We start from the raw sequence: 22,009 nt of genomic DNA on the forward strand, positions 1-22,009 counted from the left end.
TTTACCATTTCTTAATGTGTTTTCCCTGATAGAATATAAGCTCCATAGTGGTGGAAAATGATGTTGATTATGTTTCCTTTGTATTCTTTATTTCCTTTTTTTTTTTGGAGAGATTTTCACTGTAGGGCGCGTGCGCTCGCCAGACAGACAGAGAGAGACATAGAGACAGAAAGCGAGAAATCACCCCCCAGGGGGGATGGTCACGCCGCAATCCCTTCTCCTCCATTCTCCTCTCGGGATCTTGGGCACGCACGCACACGCACCCAGCGTGAGTTTTAAGCCACCGGGTCCAGGACACGAACCGCGTTCGACTACGTGGGAGTCCAGCGACATAGCCATTACGCTAACTGCTGGTTCCCTCCTTTGTATTCTTCAGTGCTAGCACTGGGCCTGGCAGAGAACAGATGCTTAATTAATGTGATTAATTGAATTTTCAGAACAATTATAGATAGTAGAGTGTATTTAAACTCTTTTTTTAAAAAAGGTTTTTGCCATAGATAGGTGCGCTTGGTGGAGAGACAGAGAGACAGTGAAAGAAAAAGTGAGAAATCACCTCCCAGAGGGGATGGTTATGCCACAATCCCTTCTCCTCCATTCTCCTCCTGGGAACTGGGGCACACATGCATATGTGCCTGGCATGAATTTCAAGTTGCTGGGTCCAGATCTGGAACCATAGTTGAACGTATGGGAGTCCAGTGCCTCAACCACCATACCATCTGCTGGCTCCTATGCTCATTTTAGAGATGAGAAAACTGAAGTTCAGTGAGGTGAAGTTATTAGTCCCAGGTCACAAAGGAGAGCTGCTGACTGAACGCATCTTTTTTCAAAGAAGCTCTTACCTACCATTCTATTGTGTAAGATGAGTTGAGTTGCCTGAGTAGGTGTGGGTTGAATTGAGTGACTGGTTTCAGGAAGTCACTTAGCTTGCTTAAGGTTACTCCTTGAGATGAAGAAACAAACCTATTTTTTTGGAACCCAACCCCACACGTTTCCTATGAGGTGAAGTCTCTTCTCATTGGCATTTGGTTTCTGGTGTTCCACTGAAGCCATGGTTAAGCTACTGTGGCAGAAATTTGGAAGGATCTGAAGATTCTAGGCTATCAGGAACTGCGTTAAAACTCCAGAGGGAGATTAATTTGTCTTGACAAGGTCTGTGGAGAGTTATTGAAATGAGTCCCATCTCTGTGTTCACTCCCTTGGATTCTTGAATTTTCTATGTAGGAACTCAGAATCCTTGACTGCGCTAATCTGTTTATGAGCTACATAGGACCTCAATATTTTCCCTATCCACAATCTCTCTTCCTTCTTGGGATGTAGGCTACTTCTCTCCACTCACAGATCCTGTGGTGTGGGTGAGGCCGGCTTCCCATCAGAACCTGATCTGGGCATGAGCCGTGGTCTGGCCAGTCTGTGCAATCCATCTCTGTATTGGTTAAGGGATGGCTGTGAGACCCAAGTGGGTCTAGTGAATATCAGCTCCGAGCCTTTGGCTGAGAGCTCTCTGAAAGGAGTTCTTTTCTTTTTACTGGATGTCTAAGTTGGTAGAATGGGAGTCTAGATCTCTTGTGGCCTTTTGGGTTCCACAAATGGAGAACCAACAAAGAGGGAGAAGAGTTGAGGTTAGAAAGAGACAGATTCCTGATAACATCATTTGAGCCCCTGGATCCAGCCATGCCTGAAACCAGAGTGACTAACCTTTAAAACAAAATAAACCAGTGCATTGTCTCTTCTGCTTAGGCGGTTTAGATTTGATTTTTGACATTGAAAGGACTTCTGCTTCATACAATTGGGCTGAGGTTTTAGCTGGAGAAATCAGCAAATGTCCCAACACAATCATAAGTGGAAAAACCACCCAAAGGGGGTGAGGTGGTTTTAGACTCTTAAGAAAAGTGACAGATACTATAAAGTCACTTTATAGCCACCTTAGGGTGTGTCCCCTTATTCCTTTAGAGGGGGATTTGAGCTGGAAGTTTCACGATCTTCTAAATTTGGGATCCCTCTTAGTGAAACTGAGGATGCAACAACACTACACTTCTTTTCTATCCGTTGAAACCTTCTGAGCCAAGCTGTGAGGAAGATGGAGTGCTGTTTTGCACTCCCATGTGGCTTCCTACAGCCCTTTCCTCTGCACCTACTCATGTGCTTCTGAACTCATCCTTCCATGTCCTGTTCCCAGAACTTTAAATAGACTCATTCACACTAACGTGTTAATGGCTAATAACACAGTGTTTAAGTGTCAGATCTGGACAGGGCAGTACTTTAACCCAAAAGAAGGGGGTGGTAGGAACCGTCAGAGGCTATTTGGGGGAGCGTCTGAACGGGAATGGGAGATCGCCAACCTGTTCATTCCTTCCACCCCGGATGAGTTTAGCCCTCTGCTGAAGGAGGGGCCAGTGTTTTCCAAACCTTGTGTGCTGTCAAAAGTCAAAAGAGTAGAGAAGCAATGAGAGTCCATCCTGGGTCTCTTCCTGTTCTCCCTCCCTGTACTCCATCTCTAAAGAGCTGGGTCTTGACATAGCACTGACCAGGAGCTGAGAATAGCCTGGCTCTGGTCCCAGAGGTCGTCCTCCTCACCAAGGACCCGGAGGACAGACAGTCATGCCCTGTAAGCAGTAGGTTTTCCACCTAGCACCTGATAAGCTGGAGCTGATTTTAACAAAAGCCCATCAGATGGGACACGTTTTCAGGAATAAGATGCCCCTATCGGTCCGAAGTGCGGGGGTGATGGAGACACTGGTGGAGTTAATGCATTGCTGGCCCGGTCCCAGGCCCTGGCGGCCCATTCCTCTCGAATTCCTCTGTAATCAGCTAAATTAGCCCATGGATAGAACAGCTCATCAAGGGGCAGCCCGGAGGAGGGATTGATGGACGGTCACCTTTTCAAGGAGCTCCGGACGGGGGGGATAAATGGCCCATTTACTCATGAGGTTGCAATTGAGTGTTTTCCCTAAGTCAATATTTTTTCCTTTCTTGTCCTCACTCTTCCTGGTCTTGGGCAGAAAGAAGCCCATGCCCCATCAGGTCTGGCTCCTTCCCGAGCTTGAGTGCTAAGTTGTACTTAACCCACTCGTGGCTGGCTGAGCACAGGCAACCTCGAAGAAGTGAGGTCTTTCCTTGATATTCATATGAATAAATACCGCAGTTCCCAAAGGCAGTGTGGGAGGCCCCTCTCCAAGATGACCCTGCAGGAGGGAAGGACTTGCCAATGGAGAGGTCCTGGCAAGCTCTCTTAGATCACAGGGTGCTTCCACAATGATTTCAGTTAGGCCAATGGCGTCCTATTTGGGGGTGACTTCACTTTCGAAGCTGGTGTTCAGAAGGCTTGTAACATTCACCTGTCACAGTCAAAGAGACCTGTCAGTAGTGCTAAGAGCTGTAACTTAGAACCGCCCGCGTTCGACCTCCCGTAAACGCGCCTTGTAAAGCCCACTGTGTGGACGGCTCTCTAAGTAGCTATTGGTACCAGTCACAAATGGACAACTAGCAATGGGCAGAGGAGAAGCATGGCTCTCCCCGCTGTGCCCACATTGCCGGTGTTGGCACGGGTGACCCGAAGTAACAATGACAGCTCATGCATGGAATACAAATGTGTTTCCAAACCACCGGGGCGGTGCTGTGCAGTCGAACACCGCACGAGATGGTACAGAAAGTGACTTTCTTAAGAGGGAAGTTTGCCCACTGAGCCCAGCTTACCTGTTTAGCGTGCTTGCATTGAACGGAAAAGAGGGAATATAGGGATGGTGTAGTTAGGGCAGATTTTCTAGACAGGTGGATAGCTTTGGCTGATTCTCACCAGAGATTCAGGCAGGTGCACCAGTTCTCCACCCCAGAGGGGATGGGCCGCTCTGCGGGTGCTGACGTCACGCAAGCTCACAAGAACCTGCTGGAAACTTCAGGACTCACGTGCTTGCTTTCAAAAGAGCAGTTAGCAGCGTTCATTTAAAAAATCTGGTGTACTGTATTTTTTGCTTTTTGGAGAGATTTTTGCTATGGGGTATATGCGCTCACTGGGAAGACAGACACAGAAACACACAGAGAGGCAAAGTGGGAAATCACCCCCTGGGGAGATGGCCACGCTGCAATCCATTCTCCTCTTGGGATTTTGGGCATGCATGCACATGTGCCCAGTGTGTTTTAAGCTTCCAGGTTTGGGACTCGAACTGTAGTCGGCCATGTGGGAGCCCAGTGCCTTAGCCACTACTCTACCTGGTGGCCCCGAATCTAGATTATTGTATTTTAATGAAGAGAGGCACATAGGTACATTGTAGAAATTCCAATGGCGTTTAAATGTATGGTGTGAACATCAGGTGTCTCCCTGTTGTCAGTTTCATTGTCCAGACGCAGACACTGTGGACAGTTGGCAAGTGTTCCTAGGGACTTTTTCCGAGAGACGAGGAAGAGAAGGAGGAGAGAAAAAGGAAGCATTTTTGAGTGCTTACGATGTGACAGACAAAATGAAAATGCGTCCCACACTGGGAAGCACCAGTTATGGTTAGAACGGGTATTAGGCTTTCCTCTTATTTTATAGAGGAGGAATTGGGGCTCAGAGGGGCTAAGAAAACCTGAAGTCACTCAGCTAGTTATTACTGCAGCTGGATGTGAACTCTAGCTCACAAGCAGTGTGCACAACTTTAGTCAGTATCACACACACGCACTTTTCTGTCACCGAATAGGATCACGTTACCCATGGCTCTCTGCAGCTTGCCTTTTTCCCGTAATGATGCTATCATGAACATCCCTCCTCATGGGCTAGAACATCCCTCCTCATGGGCTGGTACCTGTGGTTCTAGTTTACTTGTTTTTTTTTTTCAGTTTGCTAAAGGGTGTACATACTTGCTAGAGAGAGACCGAGAGCACAGAATTGAGGAAGCAGTCCCCAGAGGGATGGTCACCCTGCAATCCGTTCTCCTCCATTTTCCTTTCGGGGTTTCGGGCATCCATGTTTGCATACACACATGTTGGTGTGGTTTTCAAATCACTACGTTTGGGACCTGAACCCTCACAGTTGGTCATGTGGGATCCAGCTGCCTTAGTTACTGTGCCATGGGCTGGTTCTCAGTTTATTTTCGTTACTTTTTTCTTTTCTATTTTTTTGGGGAGTTTTTGCTATAGGGTGTGTGCGCTTGCCAGAAAGACAGAGCCAGAGAGACAGAAAGTGAGAAATCACCCCCTCTCCCCCAGGAAGGATGACCACGCCGCAATCCCTTCTCCTCCATTCTCCTCTTGGGATCTTGGGCACGCACGCACACGCGCCTGGCGTGAGTTGAAGCCACTGTGAGTTTAAGCCACCGTGTCAGGGACTCGAACTGCAGTCGACTGCATGGGAGTCCAGAGACATCGCCAGTATGGCGACTGCAGGTCCTTCAGTTAATTTTTTTTTAACAGCTTCATAAATACAATTGTAGAGATGAGCATAATTTATTTTACCAGTTGTGCACTGATGGGCATTTGTCTGTTTGCAATTCTTTCCCCTCCTGGGCCCCAGAGAGACTGGGCTTCCTCCAGCTCGCTGGCTTGTAAGAGGAGCATCAGTGCAGCGCTGCCATCAATCCGAGCTACGTGGTCTTTAAAAATACATAACCCAAAAAATAAGGCTCCATTAAACAAACTTATAAAATATGAATGGGTTGCTTACCCTGCCCCTCCCCAGAGCATACGGGTCAGCTGCTTGGATCTTTGCAAGGCTGAGTGCCTGAGCTCGTCCTCCGTATATTCACGAGAGGGGGGTCACCCTGTTGAGTTTGGGGTCGGTCTTGAATCCGATTAAATTGTGAACCTTTAATGGAAAGGATTCAAATAATTGCTGCACGATAAAGAATGCCAAACATGTCTGAGCGGATGAATCAAATCTCACACTAAACCAAATCGTAGATAAATTCCTTTTTTTTTTTTTTTTTTTTTGGTAGAGGCTTTTGCCCTAGGGCATGTGTGCTCACCAGAGAGAGAGACAGTGAGAGGGAAAGTGAGAAATCACCCCTCCCAGGAGGTATGGCCACACTGCAGTCCCCTCCCCCCCATCCATTCTCCTCCTGGGATCTTGGGCATGCACGCACATGTGCCCAGGATGAGTTTGAAGCCACTGGGTCTGGGATTTGAACTACGGTCAAATGGGAGTCCAGTGGGAGTCCAGTGACATAACCTCTATGCCATTTGTTGGCGTCATTGCCCAGGGGGTGCAAATGAAGCTGCTGGAAATCAGCTAATTTGTCAAGGTCACATAAGTTGTTGGTGGCAGAACAAGAGCCAGGAGCCAAGTGTCCTCATTCTCTGGTTTTCATTCTCATTCCCCCTGAAATAGACTCTCTCGGAGTCTTGGAACCCTAAATGTGTAGAAATCAGGTCCTGCCTCACAAGCATTTATGAAGACGAGTTGCATTTGGGACATCTCCATTTAAGGGAAGTTGCTAGACATTCGCCTGAGAAACTCCCAAAGAGTTTTCTAGAAAGGAGACGCCAGTTTATTAGGTTCCTCTCCCCAATGTTTGAGAGCATGGGATTCGTCTCCATTCTTGTGGGGTTTAGCCATGCACAGCAAGAACCACCACAGGAATGAAATGTGGCTAATTTGATGGGAAAATGAACATCAGAGGCATTTCAATTTTTACTTTGTTGATTGAGTGGTTGGGCATCTTCTTATATGTCATCTCCCTATGTATATATATTTATTTTGTTATGAATTGCCTACTCATGTCCTTTTCTCATTTTCTTTCTTTTTCTTTTCTTTTTTCTTAAGAGATTTTTGCTAGAGGGCGTGTGCACTTGCTGGAGAGACAGAGAGACAGAAAGCCAGAAATCACCCCCTGAGGGGGATGGCCACAGTGCAATCCCTTCTCCATTCTCTTCTTGGGATTTGGGGCACACATGCACATGCACCCAGGAGTGAGTTTTAAGCTGCCAGGTCTGGGGCTTGAACTGCCATTGGCCAAGTGGTAGTCTAGCACCTTAGCCACTATGTCACCTGCTGACCCCCCCTTTTTCTCATTTTTCTATCATGCAATTTTCTTTTTTTTTTTCTTTTTTTTGGAGAGGTTTTTGCTATAGGGCGCGTGCGCTGGCCAGCCAGACAGAGAGAGACAGAGAGACAGAAAGCAAGAAATCCCCCCCCAGGGGGGATGGCCATGCTGCAACCCCTTCTCCTCTCGGGATCTTGTGTGCTCACGCACACGTGCCCAGCGTGAGTTTTAAGCCACCAGGTCTGGGACGTGAACCGCGGTCGACTACATGGGAGTCCAGCGACATAGCCGTTATGCTAACTGCTGGTCCTGCGATTTTATTTTTTGTATTCTTTAGTAACTGTGCTTTATGTCGAAATAGGAAGAATCCATTTTTATCACTAAAATGTTAACAATCTGGACGCTACGCATAGTTTACTATATGATTTTTGCACATGATCAACCAGTTTTGCTATTTTTTCATCTTTTTCATCCTCATGGTTATTACAACTTTCTTCTTCCTAATTGTGTGTGTCTTGCTTATTGTTGTTATTATTATTTATTAAACCCCTTGGAACTGTGTATGTTTAGTCTGGATGCGTATCATCCAGATTCTAATTTTTCCCTTTTCCTTAGTTAATAGTTCTTTTGGGCTTTGCTTTGTTTTGTTATTCTTCTCGAACTTCCTGAGTTGATGCCCAGCACATTGGTTTGTATCTTTTTAAATATAGGAATAATAACTTTTAATGCTATGATTTTTCCTTCCGATTATAGCTTTAGGCACATCCCACACTATTCTTTTAATATGCAGTATCCTCTTTATTGTTATTTTCTTTGTTGTAATGATTGGTTTTGATGTTCTTTTTCTCCCAGGTGATTTGGAAGAGTGCCTTTACATTTCTAAGTGGCCACGGTTTTAAAAAATACTTAGAAGTAATTTCTAGTGTCCTTACTTTGTGGTCAGAAAGTTCAGTTTTTAGCCACTGTTCACTGACTGCCATTGTGAGTTTAGAGGCTCAGATACCTGGAGCGGCCTAAGAATGTCTCTGCTCTTCGGGAGGCTTTAAAGTCAGAAGGGCCTGTGAGCCGAGGTGGAGTTGAGACAGCTGGCATTCCCAGGGGCTTCCTGTGTGCGGTCTTTATATGGATTGTAGTGATGGCTGGTGAGAAATCAGATTCTTCTTCCCCTATATTTGTGTCTGTGTATGCACGCATGTGCGTGTACGTGGTGTTTTAGACAGGCTCTTGCAGTGTCATGCTCCGTGGTCCCTTTTCAGCCTCCCTGTAGCTGGGGCCACAGGTGTGCGTCAACACTCTCAGCTTTCTCCCAGCATATTTTATTTATTGAGGTTTTTTTTTTTTTTTTTTTTTTTAATTTTGCTATAGGGTCCATGCGTTTGTTAGAGAGAAAGTGAGAAATCACCCTTACCTCCCAGAAGGTGATGGCCATGCCACAGATCCTTCTGCTCTAGTCTCCTCTTGGGACTTTGGGTACACACTCTATGATTTTCAAGCCACTTGATCCGAGACTTGAACCCCAGTCGACCATGTGGGAGTCCAGCGCCTGAACCACTAAGCCGCCCTGTGTTCCGCTTCGTTCCCCCATGCGTTTTAAAGGCAGAAGATCTGTGGCACCATCAGTGGTGAGACTTTTCTCCCATCAGGTGATGAATAGCACATCATGGTCCCTCTCTGTGGGGACCTGGGCCTCAAGGCTCCTCAAGTTTCCTCATCCAGAGGGAGTCCCAGAACTCCTTGAGCTGGGTTCTCACTGTTCCCTAGACGGACTGTAGGTGGATTTGCTCCCCCTTCACCCGAGAGGGCAGAAACTACCTTCTTCATTCACAGGAAATGCAGGTTGTAGAACTGTAGATTTTTGGGGACCAGCAGATAGTGTAATGGTTACACTGCTGGACACCCATGTAATTGACCATGATTCGAGTCCCGGATCCGGCAACTTGGGGCTCATGCCGGGTATGCATTCATGTGTGCCTGAAAAAGTCCCAAGAGGAGATTGGAGGAGGGGGCCGTTGCAATGTGGCCACCCCCCTCTGCAATGTGGTCATCCCTCTAGGGTATGGTTTCTTGTTTTCTGTCTCTGTCTCTCTGGTGAGCACACACGCCTGATAGCAAAAAATCTCTTTTTAAAAAGAAAAAACTGTGGATTTTCATTGGAAGACAAAAGTGTTGCCTATTATAGAGTCCACTTAAAAACCATAGAACAAGGGAGAGAATTTTATTTCCATATGGGTTATGTTAAGAAGCGCGTGTGTGCGTGTGCACGTACATGAGAAAGAGGAATGGCCCTGTTATAGGGAGCCTCATTAAAGAGGCCTGGAAAAGGTTAGCCCACTTTCTGGCCAGGCATCTTACTCTCCCCACACAGCACACTCCCCTGGAAGGGGAGCGAGAATCTATGGCCAGAGAGACCCTGGCTGCCTTCCAGGCCCTGGATCAAGTAGACCCTGCTCTTTCCCGCCAGCTACCCCTCATTAGCACTCTATATTAACTCAGAGAAACTGCGCTCCCGAGGGGCTCCAGGAAATGGGAGAACATGGAGACCAGCTCCAAGTGGTGGGGACCCAGGTCTCTCGCCGGGACGCCATTCATTTGCTGGCAGGTGCACCTGGGCCCACTTGAAATTGGGCTGAGGAAGCCAGGAGCTTGTTACGGCTTAAAGCGGTGCTGATAGGTCGAGCGGCCATTCACCTGCTGCTGGCTGGTTCCCATCTGTGTTAACAGCTTCCAACTGGCCTCATTATTTAAGAAACCAGAGGCTTCTGGGAAATAGCCCTTACTGGGTTTTGCACACTGTACTGGATCCTCTGGAGGCCCTGCAGAGGTCCCCGGTTGCAATCAAGGAGGGGTGGACAGAGGTAGGCTTGGGGTTGGTTTCTGTCTTGCCGGGCTTGACTTGTCACCCAAAGTATAACCTGTGGATAAGCTTACTTATCCTTCCAAGACTCAGTTTCCCCTAGTGGAAGGTGTGGGGTGGCAGCAGTGTGGAGGGGGTGAGAGTGAGGGGGCTGGGGTGGAAATAGCCATTCCTTCTCCTTCTTAGGGTTATAAGTAAGAAGGAGGGGGAGGAAGAAAGGAACATTCTATTCTATTTTACTTATTTTTTAATGGCATGTGTCAGACTTTAGGCTGGCACTTTTGAACAGATGCTCAGAAAGTTAGTCATTTCCCTTCCCACCCTTTCCTTCACCACCGGCCCCTTGTTCTGTGCAGCCTGCACCCCACCCCCCCAACCCCCGCCAATCCTTCTTCTTAGTCCCCTCCGTCTTCCTGCAGCTCCTAGTCGGCACCATGCTTTCTTTCCTTTTTCTTTTTGAGAGATTTTTGCTATAGGGTGTGTGCACTCACTAGAGAGAGGGAGATAGAAAATGAGAGATCACTCCCCTCTGGGGGTATGGCCATGTTGTAATCTCTTCTCTTCCATTCTTCTCTTGGGATTTTGGGTCCGCCTGGTCGGGGACTCTGACCACAGTCAGCTACATGGACGTCCAGCACCTTAACCACTATGCCACCTGCTGGTCCCACCGCGCTTTCTATCCTGGAATAGCGGGGCCCTCGGTCCTCCAGGTGCATGCTGCAGATTGGCACCATTGGCACCACCTGGAAACTTAGAACTGAAGCAGCTCTAGACCTACCATATTAGACTTGGTGTTTTAACAGGTGTTCTCACTGGGTCCAGGTCCCCGAGTGGTCTGAGTGCCTGGTCAGGTTGCAAGTGCTTCCCGAGATTCTTCTAACCTGTGAGCTGGCGTTGGTAGCAGCCGTGAGACCTTCTCACCCCTTCCTTGAGTGGTTTCTGTTCCTGGAATTCCTATGAATGAAAGTAGGCAAGAAACATGCCAGGCCTCAAGATTTAGATACAGAGAGGACCTTTTGTGCCGTGGGCACATGCTGTTCTCTCTGTCAAGTGTTAAGGTTGTCAAGAAGGAAGACTCAGTCTCTACTGAGCTGAACAGCTCTTAACACCTTATTGAGAGTGCTTGCGGGAACAGCAGATAGCGTAATGGTTATGTTGCTGGACTCCCACATAGTTGACCATGGTTTGAGTCCTAGACCTGGCGACATAAAACTCACTCTGGGTGTGTGTGTCTGTGCATGTGTGCCCAAGATCCCGAGGGACAATGGAGGAGAAGGGATCGTGGTGTGGCCATCCTCTTGGAGGGTAATTTCTTGCTTTTCTGTCTCTGTCTCTGGCAAGCCCATGTACCCTATAACAAAAATCTTTCTTTAAGAAAAAAGAGTGCTTGAATTCTCGGCAAGAGCAGAGATAGCTGCCTGAGGCAGGGTTCTAGGTGTTTCTGGAAACTGAAGACAGCTGACCTTGGGAGAAATGAGGTGGAATCATTAGTAATGTTTGAGGCCAACTCCTACATCTAGAGGCTTTCAAAAACGTTAAAATGAAGCTCCTTGAGGGCCAGGCTGTGGCGTGGTGGTTAGACAGTTGGATCCAACATGACTGACTTCACAGTTTGAATCTTGGAGCTGGCAGCTTGAAAAATGCACCAGGTGATCCAGCAAGTGGCACAGTGGTTAAGGCACTGGACTTCGACATGGTGGACCATGGTTCAAGTCCCAGACCTGGTTAACTTGCAGACTCACACCAGATGCATGTGCATACATGCTTCAGATCCCAGGAGGAGGATGGAGGAGAGAAGGGATTGCAGTATGACCATCCCCCTGGGGTGATTTCTCACTTTCCCTCTCTCTGTCCTCTCTGGTGAGTGCATGCTCCCTATGGCAAAAAGCTTAAAAAGAGAAGAAAAAATGTACCAGGCACATGGGCATATGCCCCCAAAATCCTGAGAAGAGAGAATGGAGAAGAGATTGTGGTATGGCCATCCTCCCTGAGGGGCGATTTCTCACGATCTCTAGCTCTGTCTCCAGTAAGGACATGTACTCTATAGTAAAATTAAAAAAAAAAAAAATCCTAAGCTCCCTGAGAGAACAAGGTGTGTATTCTGCTTTATTGTATGTGCTCTCCATCCCCCACTTTTGAAGGAGCAGTATGTGCATCTATTGCTTTGACTGGGATTTCGGTATGTAGAGCAGAAAAGTGCTGTCGAGATCCCTACCCGCCTTGCCTGTGGCCAGGGAAGACATCACTAATCCATTATTGCACTCTTCCACTCTGAGCCCGGAATCTGATACAGCACTCTAGCCCTTACCGACGAGTGGCCAGAATTGATTAGGTCTGCATCAGCACACCTGGTCTCAGGCCAGAATTCCCCGACGCCAGGGACGCTGCCCAACAGGCCCATTTCTGAACAACCGGGCACTGGAAGTGGCGATAAACTCGATAAGAACATTTCTTGGTCCCTTTAGACAGAGCAGGCACTCCCCAAGTGTGGGGTTGGAGACGAGGATGATCATAGGTAGTTGGCCTCTTTGGCAGAGAGAGAATTCTGGAATCTGTTCTTTCCTGGTGCCAGCGTCTGTCTTACTGTTTGGGGCATCAGAAAAGTCATGAGGTGTTTTTCTACACAAAAATGTGCCACGACTTTTCAGACAACCTGATAATTTTCTTTCTTTTTTTTTTTTTTCTTGTTTTTTTATTTAGAAAGTTTAGTGAAACAACCTGGCATCACAGTTTAGACATATTTTAATTTCACTATAATTTAACATTTAAAAAAGCTACTAATTTTTGATTTTCAACAATAAAATTTATAAAAATAATTTTACATTTATAAAACAAATTACTTCACAATAAATTATTCTTTTCTATTACCTAAAAAAAGGTTGTATACTCTATAAAAGTAATAACTTTCCTTAATAATATTTTAGAAATATGCTGAAAACATTAGTTCCTCTTTGTCCAGCATTTTTGGCAGTTCAGTGTATCAAAATATTATATTGCAAGTTCCCTGATCATAGTTATTAAAACCTCAGTGGACTGATAATTTCTACCCAGCTCTTACATCTGGTGGTTCTGGTGGGATGGATACCACCTGCCTTCTCCGCGGGCTAGCGTGTGACCAATCAGAACAGTCCATTGCTCAGGCCAAAGTGATTGGTTCAGAGAAGGGCATGTGACCCAATCCAGGTGCATTAGGACTGGGTCTAGTCCAGGGCTTAGTCCAGTTCTTTTAGTGTTTGTTTTATTTTGAGGTTTTTGCCATAGGGTGTGTGTACCCACCTGAGAGAGACAGGGGAATGTGAGAAATCCCCCCCACCCCCTGGGAGGATGGCAATATTGCAATCCCTTCTTTTCCATTCTTGGGATTTGGGGCATGCATGTAAACACACCTGGCATATTTTTTTGGGGGGGGGATTTTTGCTATAGGCATATACACTTATTAGAGGGACAGAGAGAGAAATCACTCCCAAGAGTGATGGCCATTTCACTGTCCCCTCTCCTTCATTCTCTACTGGGGATTTTGGGCATGCACACACATGTGCCTGGTGTGAGTTTCATGACTCCGGTTTCATAACTTGAACCATGGCCATGTGGGAGTCCAGCGCCTTCACCAGTATGCCACCTGCTGGCCCCTTGGTGTGATTTTTTAAGCCACTAGGTTTGGAACTCGAACTGCAGTCAGCCATGTGACAGTCCTGTGCCTTAACCACCATGCCACCTTCTGGCCCCTTGGTCCACATTTAAAGTAAGCTTTTTGAATTTGTTGGCCTTCACTTTTTATTTAACTACTAAAGTAGCTAATAAGCAATATGAAGAACATCAAGGAGACAAGTCCGTGGGTGATGGAGGGCCTCTTCTCCTCCTCTTCTCCTTCAGTAGCTCCTCGAGATGCGTGTGGTGGTTTGGTGGTCTCAGGACAGTGAGATGTTCAGCATGCGAAAGGCAGATGCCTAGCAGACTCATTGCCTTTTATATTCGGCCACGTCAGGGACAATATTTATGAAGCAGTATACATGACGCAATCCTTCTCTGACTCAGAAGCCACATCGCCAAGCTTGGAGGTTCTAGGCCTTGAACTCGGAACCAGGGCAATGTCCCCTTATCAGTATCTTGTTATAGTCCTAGGGGTTTTCCACGTGGGACTTTCAGCAGGCAGGACTGGCCATGGCTTATCCTCACAGGCTCCTGCAATGTCATTGGCTTGTTGGCAAGTAAGTGTGCTCTACCTACTGGAGGTAGGTCTCAGAGGACCTTTGCCTAGACCTACTAAGAGCTACAGAGAGAGTTTTCCTGAGGTTTAATACAAAAATAGGGCTCTAAGACAAGGAGATAGGAAGAGAGGGAGAGAGGGGGAAAGATAAATACCAAGCCCCAAAGATTTCACTTGAGTGCCTGGATCCAGCCATGCCTGAAACTTGTATATCCATAGGTGTTTTTAGTTCCTTGAACCAGTAAGTTCTCCTTTTGGCTTAAGCTGGTTTGAGTCAGACCTCTGTCACTTCCACGTAAACAGCCCTACTAAGGTCGATGGGGCTGGGGTCCATGAAGTCTGCTGTTTGGAATGCGTGGGTATGCAGAATTTCTCTGTAAAAAATGTAATGGACCCCGAACCAGGAGACCCTCCCCTTCTGCCACCTCCCCGTCATTACTGACTCCGAAACCTCAGTTTACTGCTCTGGAAATCGAGAGGGTTTTTCTTGGTGGTCTTGGGTGTAGCATATGAAGAAGCCACGTGGGCAGAGGAGGGATTCCTCAAGAGCAGTCAGAAATGGCTGGGTAGACTCACAATGACAGTAATGACCGCTCTTGGGCATTGAGCACCTGCCCTGTGCCAGGTGTTCTAGACATTATCTCATGCCATCCGGCCAGCCACCCATGAGGTTGTTGTTCCCATTTTACAGATGACAAAACGGAGACACAGAAGGCCAAGTAATTGATCTAGGGCCACCTTGAAAATAAATGATGGAACCAGGGTTTGAACACTAGCTTGCTGCGTCCCCTCCTGTAAGCTCTGCCTAGCTATCTGGCATGGGATGGGTGGGGCATGTCACATCTCGACAGTGTTTTCCCAGCTGGCTGTCACCCCTCTTAGCTGGTTGGTGCTGGTATGTATTTTAAGAATTATTTATTTAATTTTATTTATTCATTCATTTATTTTAATTTGACCAGAGAGAGACACAGAAAGAGAGAGAGGGAAAGTTAGAAGGTAAGCCACCAGGTCCGGGACTTGAACCATGGTTGGCCATGTGGGAGTGTCCAGCGCCTTAGCCACCATGCCACCTGTTGGTCCCCTACATGTAAGCCTCTTTTGATTTAGAAATCATACTTCTGGAAACTAATTCTGAAAGAAAAACAAGACAGGGACACAATGATATTTGGACAAAGGTGCGTCTTGCTGTTTTATTTATACTAGAAGGGTACTTCGAAAAGTCTGTGGGAAGGAAGAAGTTGAAGTAGGAGTTTACCTTGGCCTAAGAATGCTTTTGCAATCCAGGTATAGTTTTATAATACGCATTTTCCATGAAGTTTTGGAAAAAACCTTCGTTATTAAAAAATGCAAAACAACCTTAATGCCTTTTACTGGGAGTAGGGTAAGCAAATTGCGGCACATCCAAGCCATGGGATAAATGGGCAATCCCTCAGAAAATAAGGTCAGTATGTTTACGTTGCTGTGGAGAGATGGCTGTCATATATTTAACAAAATATTATGTGGGGTTTATCCTCAATTTAAAAAAAAATGCCTTTAAAAGGCTAGAAGAATACATCCATCAAACTGGTAACTATGGATACCTGGGAGATGGGGTTCAGGGCTCGTTTGTATTTCCTCTGTACTGTATTTGCATTTTTGCAATTCTCACATATTACGGAGAAAGTGAAGATACGCATTTTTGAGAAGCGGAGGCACAGAGAACTTGTAGAAACAAATGAATTCAGCTCCTCCCTCTGTTCCCCAGCCAAGCGGGACTTTCCATTTGTCATCGTTACTGATCAAGCCCCTTATCTGCCTCCATCAGCTGGGACGGTAAAGCAGTCAGCAAGGTAATACGTCAGAAAGGAAAGCTGCAGAACTGCAGGTGCTTTCTGCTGACCGAGAACCCAGAGCAAAGGTCAAGGCGTGGGTCTCATCTGGGCAACATCCAGGCAGGAAGCTGTCTGACCTGCTTGGGATTCCTGAGCAGAGACTGCAGTTTTCTGGGGAGCCCTGACTAAGGGCTCTGGTCTTAGGGGCTCAAGAATGAGAATGATAAAGAGAAGGGAATCCTAGCCCATAGGGAGGAAACAGAGGGTTTCTCATGAGACAGAATCCCAAGAATGGGGCATCCTCACTGTTACTGTCCACTGGGAGATGGAGAATAGGAACTCTGGGGGAAAGATGAACAGAGAGAGGGAACACTCAGCAAGAGGTAACGCCTCCCTGTGGCGAGAGCGATGGAGAACGTGCTGAGAAGTAGCTGCAGAGTTTAGCTTTCACTTGATGTTCAGGCAAGTCTTGTTCTCTGTTTGTTTGTTTATTTTTTGAGAGAGAGTCTCACTGAAGGGCATGTACACTTGCTAAAGATACAGAGACAGAGAAAGTGAGAAATCACCTCCTAGGAGAGATGGCCATGGCACAGTCCCTTCTCCTCCATTCTCCTCTGGGGATTTTGGGCATGCATGCACACATACCTGGTGTGAGTTTCAAGCCACTGGGTCTGAGACTCAAACCATGGTTGGCCATGTGGGAGTCCAGCACCTTAACCACTATGCCACTTGCTGGTCTCGTGATCTTTCTTTTCTTTCCTTTTTTTTTTTTTTTAAAGAGAGATTTTTTATATAGGGGGTGTGCACTTGCTGGAGAGACAGAGAGACAAAAAGTGAGAAATCTCCCCTCAGGGGATGGCCATGCCACAAGCCCATCTCCTCCATTCTCCTCTCGGAACTTTCAGCACCCATGCACACGTGCCTGGCATGCATTTTAAGCTGCTGGGTCTGGGGCTCAAACTGCGTTGACTATGTAGGAGTCCAGCGACAAAACCATTACACCATGTGCTCATCTCGCGTGTTCTCTTTCAAAGTCTCAGTTTCTTTATCTGCATGGTGGGCATAATACTCCTCTAGAGCATGGCTGTAATAACGTGGAAAAAAGAAACGCTTAGCGTCACGCCGGCATAGAGAAGGTGCTCCCAGCGTGGCTCCCATGAGTAGCAAGATGGATTATCTTCCTATAGGTCTTCTCCCACGGCGTGGCTCTCTGTCTTTCCTTGTTCACGTTCTCTACCAAATATGTCGGTCTTTAATTCAATGCTACTTTGGGTAGTTATTTGTTTGCATGTAGATGCATCCTGTATATGCCATGGGGGGATCTCTTTGAGTTGAGGCCACAAACCGCACGTCTGATACCAAGCCTGGTGGTAGCACAGGGTAGTGGTAACTTGACAGCAGCCAATCATGACCTTTTGTTTTTAAGAGAGATTTTTGCTATATGGCATGTGTGCTCGCAGGAGAAAGTGAGACAGAAAGTGAAAAATTACCCCCCGAGGGGGGATGGCCATGCCTCAGTCCCTTCTCCTCTAGTCTCCTCTAGGGATTTAGGGCATGCACACACATGTGCCCGGTGTGACTTTTAAGCTGCCAGATCTGGGACTCGAACTGTAGTTGACTATGTGGGAGTCTAGGGACGTAACCATTATGACATCTGCTGGTCCCTCATCAAGTTATTTGAGATTTGTCAGTTTCTGAGCCTTTCTTTTCTTTCTTTTCTTTTTTTTGGAGAGGTTTTGACTATAGGGCGCGTGCGCTCTCCAGACAGAGAGAGAGAGACACAGAGAGCTAGAAAGCGAGAAATCACCCCCCAGGAGGGATGACCATGCCACAATCCCTTCTCCTCCATTCACCTTTCAGGATCTTGGGCACGCACGCACATGTGTCCAGTGTGAATTTTTAAGTCACCAGGTCCAGGACTCGAACCGCAGTTGACTACATGGGAGTCCAGTGACATAGCCATTACGCTAACTGCTGGTCCCAGTTTCTGAGCCTTTCTATGAGAAGTAACTTCCCGGGTCTGACTTCAAAACTGGAGTAGAAAACCTGCCTCAAATGGAAGAGTCGCTTCAACCTTTCTCCAGAACAACCCCTGGAGAGTAGAGATGGGGGGTATCCTGATTTTCCTGGGACGCATGGCATATATAATTTGAGAGGTGGTTGTTAATAGGAGCACCAAATTATGAATGCAAGGCTAACGAAGGTGGGTGAGTAAAGGCACCGAGGGAAAATAGAATATGTTCCTAAGGGTTGGCCACTTTCTCCGTTGTGTATATTGTAGGTCTAGTGTGTGTGTCCACTCACGGGTGCCTAAAAGCTGCTGAAGAGTGTGGCATTGGCTTGTCTCTGCTTTCTCCCTCTCTCTGGGATTATTTGTCCACTGGAAAAACTCTATTGAGGGACCAGCAGATGGAGGAATGGTTATGTTGTTGAACTCCCACATCCAACCGTGGTTCAAGTCCCAGACCCGGAGGCTTGAAACTCATGCCAAGTGCGTGCATGCCCAAAATCCTGAGAGGAGAATGGAGGAGAAGGGATGGTGGCGTGGCCATCCCCCTGGGGGGTGATTTCTTACTTTCTGCCTGTCTCTCTCTATCTCTGAGTACACATGCCCTATAGCAAAAATCTCTCTTAAACAAACAAAAAAACATTTATTAAAAGTCATCTTTGCCTAGTACCCTGTGGGCTGGTGGGCACACAGGAGAGGAGACTTGACAGCCTCACAGAGTCATGGTCTAGTGGGGAGACAGGTACCCCAAGAGCCCATTAGAGTGCTATGCGATCCACGCACAGGGGCGAGGGAAGCAGAGAAGAAGGCTTCTAGGCCAGTGAAGACCAGGGGCCTTCCTAGAGTCAGGGGGTCTCCCTTCCTAGAGTCAGGGGGTCTCGGCTGAGATAAAGACAAGTGGATGGGCCAGCAGATGATGTGGTGGTTAAGGTGCTGGACGCCCACATGACCGAACGCGGTTTGAGTCCCAGACCTGGTGGCTTGAAAATCATGCCATGTGTGTGCCCAGAGTCCTAAGAGGAGAATGGAGGAAAAGAGAGTGCAGTGTGACCATCCCTTCCTGGGGTATGTGTGTGTGTGTGTGGGGGGTGTTTCTCACTTTCTCTCTCTCAAGGTGAGTGCCCGTGTTATAACCATCAGTCAATCAATCCATCAGAACTCTTCAGTAAAATGCAGGCGGGGGGACAGAGAGCTGGGAGCGGTGGCACACACCTGTGGCCCCATTCCCCTTGGGAGTTGATGTCTCACTTCCCCTCTCACTGTCTCTGTCTCTCTCCAGTGAGTGTACACACCCTATGGTAAACACCTTAGAAAAGGATGAGCGGGAGTTAGCCAGAGGAGTGTGGGGGACAGGGTTGGCGGGAAGGACGTCCCAGGCGGAGGGGGATATGGAGACCCGGTAAGCAGGACTGGGCCAGCGAGTCGGCTCTCCTGGCTTCCACGCTGCTGCCTGTCCCTCCGCTATCTGTGGTGTCCTCACCCTCCCGTCTGCCTCGCCCTTACCACCTTGTCCTGTCTCCTTCACTGCAAATGTCAGAGTCAGAGAGCTTGTCTGGGCGGGACGCGGTGATGTGTGGTGTGGGGGAAGCCATTTCTCTTCATTTCGGCAGCTCCTTGAGTGTCGGTCCCGGCTTGACACTGATTCTCCAGGTGGGCTGATGACGGAGTAAGGGCAGAGGGCTCGGGCCCTGTGTTCAGGCTGCGCCCTCCTCCTGCAAAGCCACGTGTGACTTCGGATCGAAATCTACCTGCCCTTCAAAGTCTAGCCTACATATCACCTCCTCTGTGAAGCCTTCCCTTACTCCTGAGATAGAACTGACTCATTTTCTTCTGTACCCCACCCCCAGCTTTTGTATCTGTAATACAACACTTAGATCTTTCTGGAGTGAAAACGGAGGGACAAGGACCAGCAGATGGCATAATGGTTACATTGCTGAACTCCCATGTAGTCAACTGCGCTTCAAGCCCTGGACCCAATTGCTTCAAACTCATGCTGGGCACGTGCGCCTACGTGCCCAAAATCCCTCGAGGAAAACGAAGGAGAAGGGATTGCGGTATGGCCTTACACGCTGAAGGGAGACGGGATTTATCACTTTCTGGCTCTCTGGCTCTCTGGCTTTCTGGGGTATGCACGTGCCCTATAGCAAAAATCTCTCTTACTAAAAAAAGAAAACAAAACCAAACAGAGGGCGTAGGATGTGGTGGTCTGGAGTCTCAGTCTTGGGGTCAGACATGTGTGGGTTCCAGCTGCAGTGTGTCCCCTTGAACGTGGCCGTGTGACCTTGAGCAAGTGGCCTGGCTTCTCTGAGTCTCGCTTTTCTCCTGGTCAAAGGAGCTTATTCTGTAGAAAGGTGCTGTGTGTAAAGCCGTGGGCGCTGAGCTTGGCATGAAGCAACCCCCGAAGTATCCGTAAGGGAACTGGCCATAATGGAGGAGGGGGGTGGCTCTTCTGAAATCTACCTGCCCTTCAAAGTCTAGCCTACATATCACCTCCTCTGTGAAGCCTTCCCTTACTCCTGAGATAGAACTGACTCATTTTCTTCTGTACCCCACCCCCAGCTTTTGTATCTGTAATACAACACTTAGATCTTTCTGGAGTGAAAACGGAGGGACAAGGACCAGCAGATGGCATAATGGTTACATCGCTGAACTCCCATGTAGTCAACTGCGCTTCAAGCCCTGGACCCAATTGCTTAAAACTCATGCTGGGCACGTGCGCCTACGTGCCCAAAATCCCTCGAGGAAAACGAAGGAGAAGGGATTGCGGTATGGCCTTACACGCTGAAGGGGGACGGGATTTATTACTTTCTGGCTCTCTGGCTCTCCGGGGTATGCACGTGCCCTATAGCAAAAATCTCTCTTACTAAAAAAAGAAAACAAAACCAAACAGAGGGCGTAGGATGTGGTGGTCTGGAGTCTCAGTCTTGGGGTCAGACATGTGTGGGTTCCAGCTGCAGTGTGTCCCTTTGAACATGGCCGTGTGACCTTGAGCAAGTGGCCTGCCTTCTCTGAGTCTCACTTTTCTCCTGGTCAAAGGAGCTTATTCTGTAGAAAGGTGCTGTGTGTAAAGCCGTGGGCGCTGAGCTTGGCATGAAGCAACCCCCGAAGTATCCGTAAGGGAACTGGCCATAATGGAGGAGGTGTGTGGCTCTTCTCTGTCTGGGGGCCTCTGAGGACAGAGCCCTCGTGCACTTCTCATATAATAAGTGTCAGGTAAATATTTGTTGAACCGAATCCAGAAGCACTTCCTTTACCCAGGAAGCATCCATTAGTGGCCTGCACGGGGGGTCACGCCTTGCATCCCATTTCTTCATTCAGTGACCTATTTGCTGAGTGCTGAGGCCCAGGGACTTGGGACTGCACAGACACTGGCCATGTGATTGTATCCTAGAGGAGGCTGGTTTTAAGACAAGGACTCAGCAATTACTGAAAGACAGTCCTGGTCAATCCAGAAAGGAAAAGCCTGGGGATTGTTATTAGAGCGTATTAAAGGGGTCCTTGGTCCTAGTCTAGGACAGTGCCCCTGAAGGTGTCCCCAAGGAAGCGAAGTCAGGTGAGATCGGGAAGATGTGCAGGAGTTAACTGTGGGGAGAGCTTTCCAGGCAGGGAGAGCGACTTGTGCAAAGGCCCTGGGGTGGGCTGCAGCCTGGAACATGGAAGAAAGGGAGGGAAGACAGGAAGCCTGAAGGTAAGGGCTGGAGGCCCAGAGAGGTGCCAGACCACGAGGACACACGTGGGTCACAATGACAAGTCTGGATTTTATTCTGGGGATGATGTCCAGGAAAGGGCTCTAGAGGCCTGAGTGGGCGTTGAGTTACCACCCCCACCCCTGGAAACTCTGGGGATCCCCTGAACCCTCTCCTACTAAACCGTGTCGACAAGAAGCTTCAAGCATGGGTGTTCCCACACACAGCGCAAGCCCTGGCCAGACAGAACATTGTCTGCAGCTCCAAGGTGCCTCGAGCCCTGGAAACACGCCGAGGAGGTGAGGGGACAGAGAAGATACTGAGAGCTACAGGGATTTTCACAACGTCCTTCACCTGCCAAGGAAAGGCTGAAGCAGCGGCAAGGGTGGCGATGACGTGGGAAAGGAAGTGGCGTACTGGGGACTGGTGGCAAGGAGCGGGCGAGATGCCTGCTGTGGAGCAGACGTAGGAATCTGGGCACGTTAGCGAA

At 48.0% G+C, this 22,009-nt stretch overlaps 1 long non-coding RNA gene across 1 annotated transcript in view; it reads left to right on the top strand.

Annotated features, from left to right (window-relative positions):
• Nucleotides 1-9,737: 9,737 nt before the first annotated feature.
• Nucleotides 9,738-22,009, top strand: part of LOC102484752 (uncharacterized) — a 28,371-nt gene continuing 16,099 nt past the window's right edge. Inside the window, exon 1 of the long non-coding RNA XR_335032.1 lies at nucleotides 9,738-9,808. This is a non-coding gene — a long non-coding RNA (uncharacterized LOC102484752). The remainder of the gene's footprint in view (nucleotides 9,809-22,009) is intronic.

This window comes from Tupaia chinensis, unplaced genomic scaffold, assembly GCF_000334495.1.
Source record: "Tupaia chinensis unplaced genomic scaffold, TupChi_1.0 Scaffold000320_1, whole genome shotgun sequence".
Classification (NCBI taxonomy): domain Eukaryota; kingdom Metazoa; phylum Chordata; class Mammalia; order Scandentia; family Tupaiidae; genus Tupaia; species Tupaia belangeri.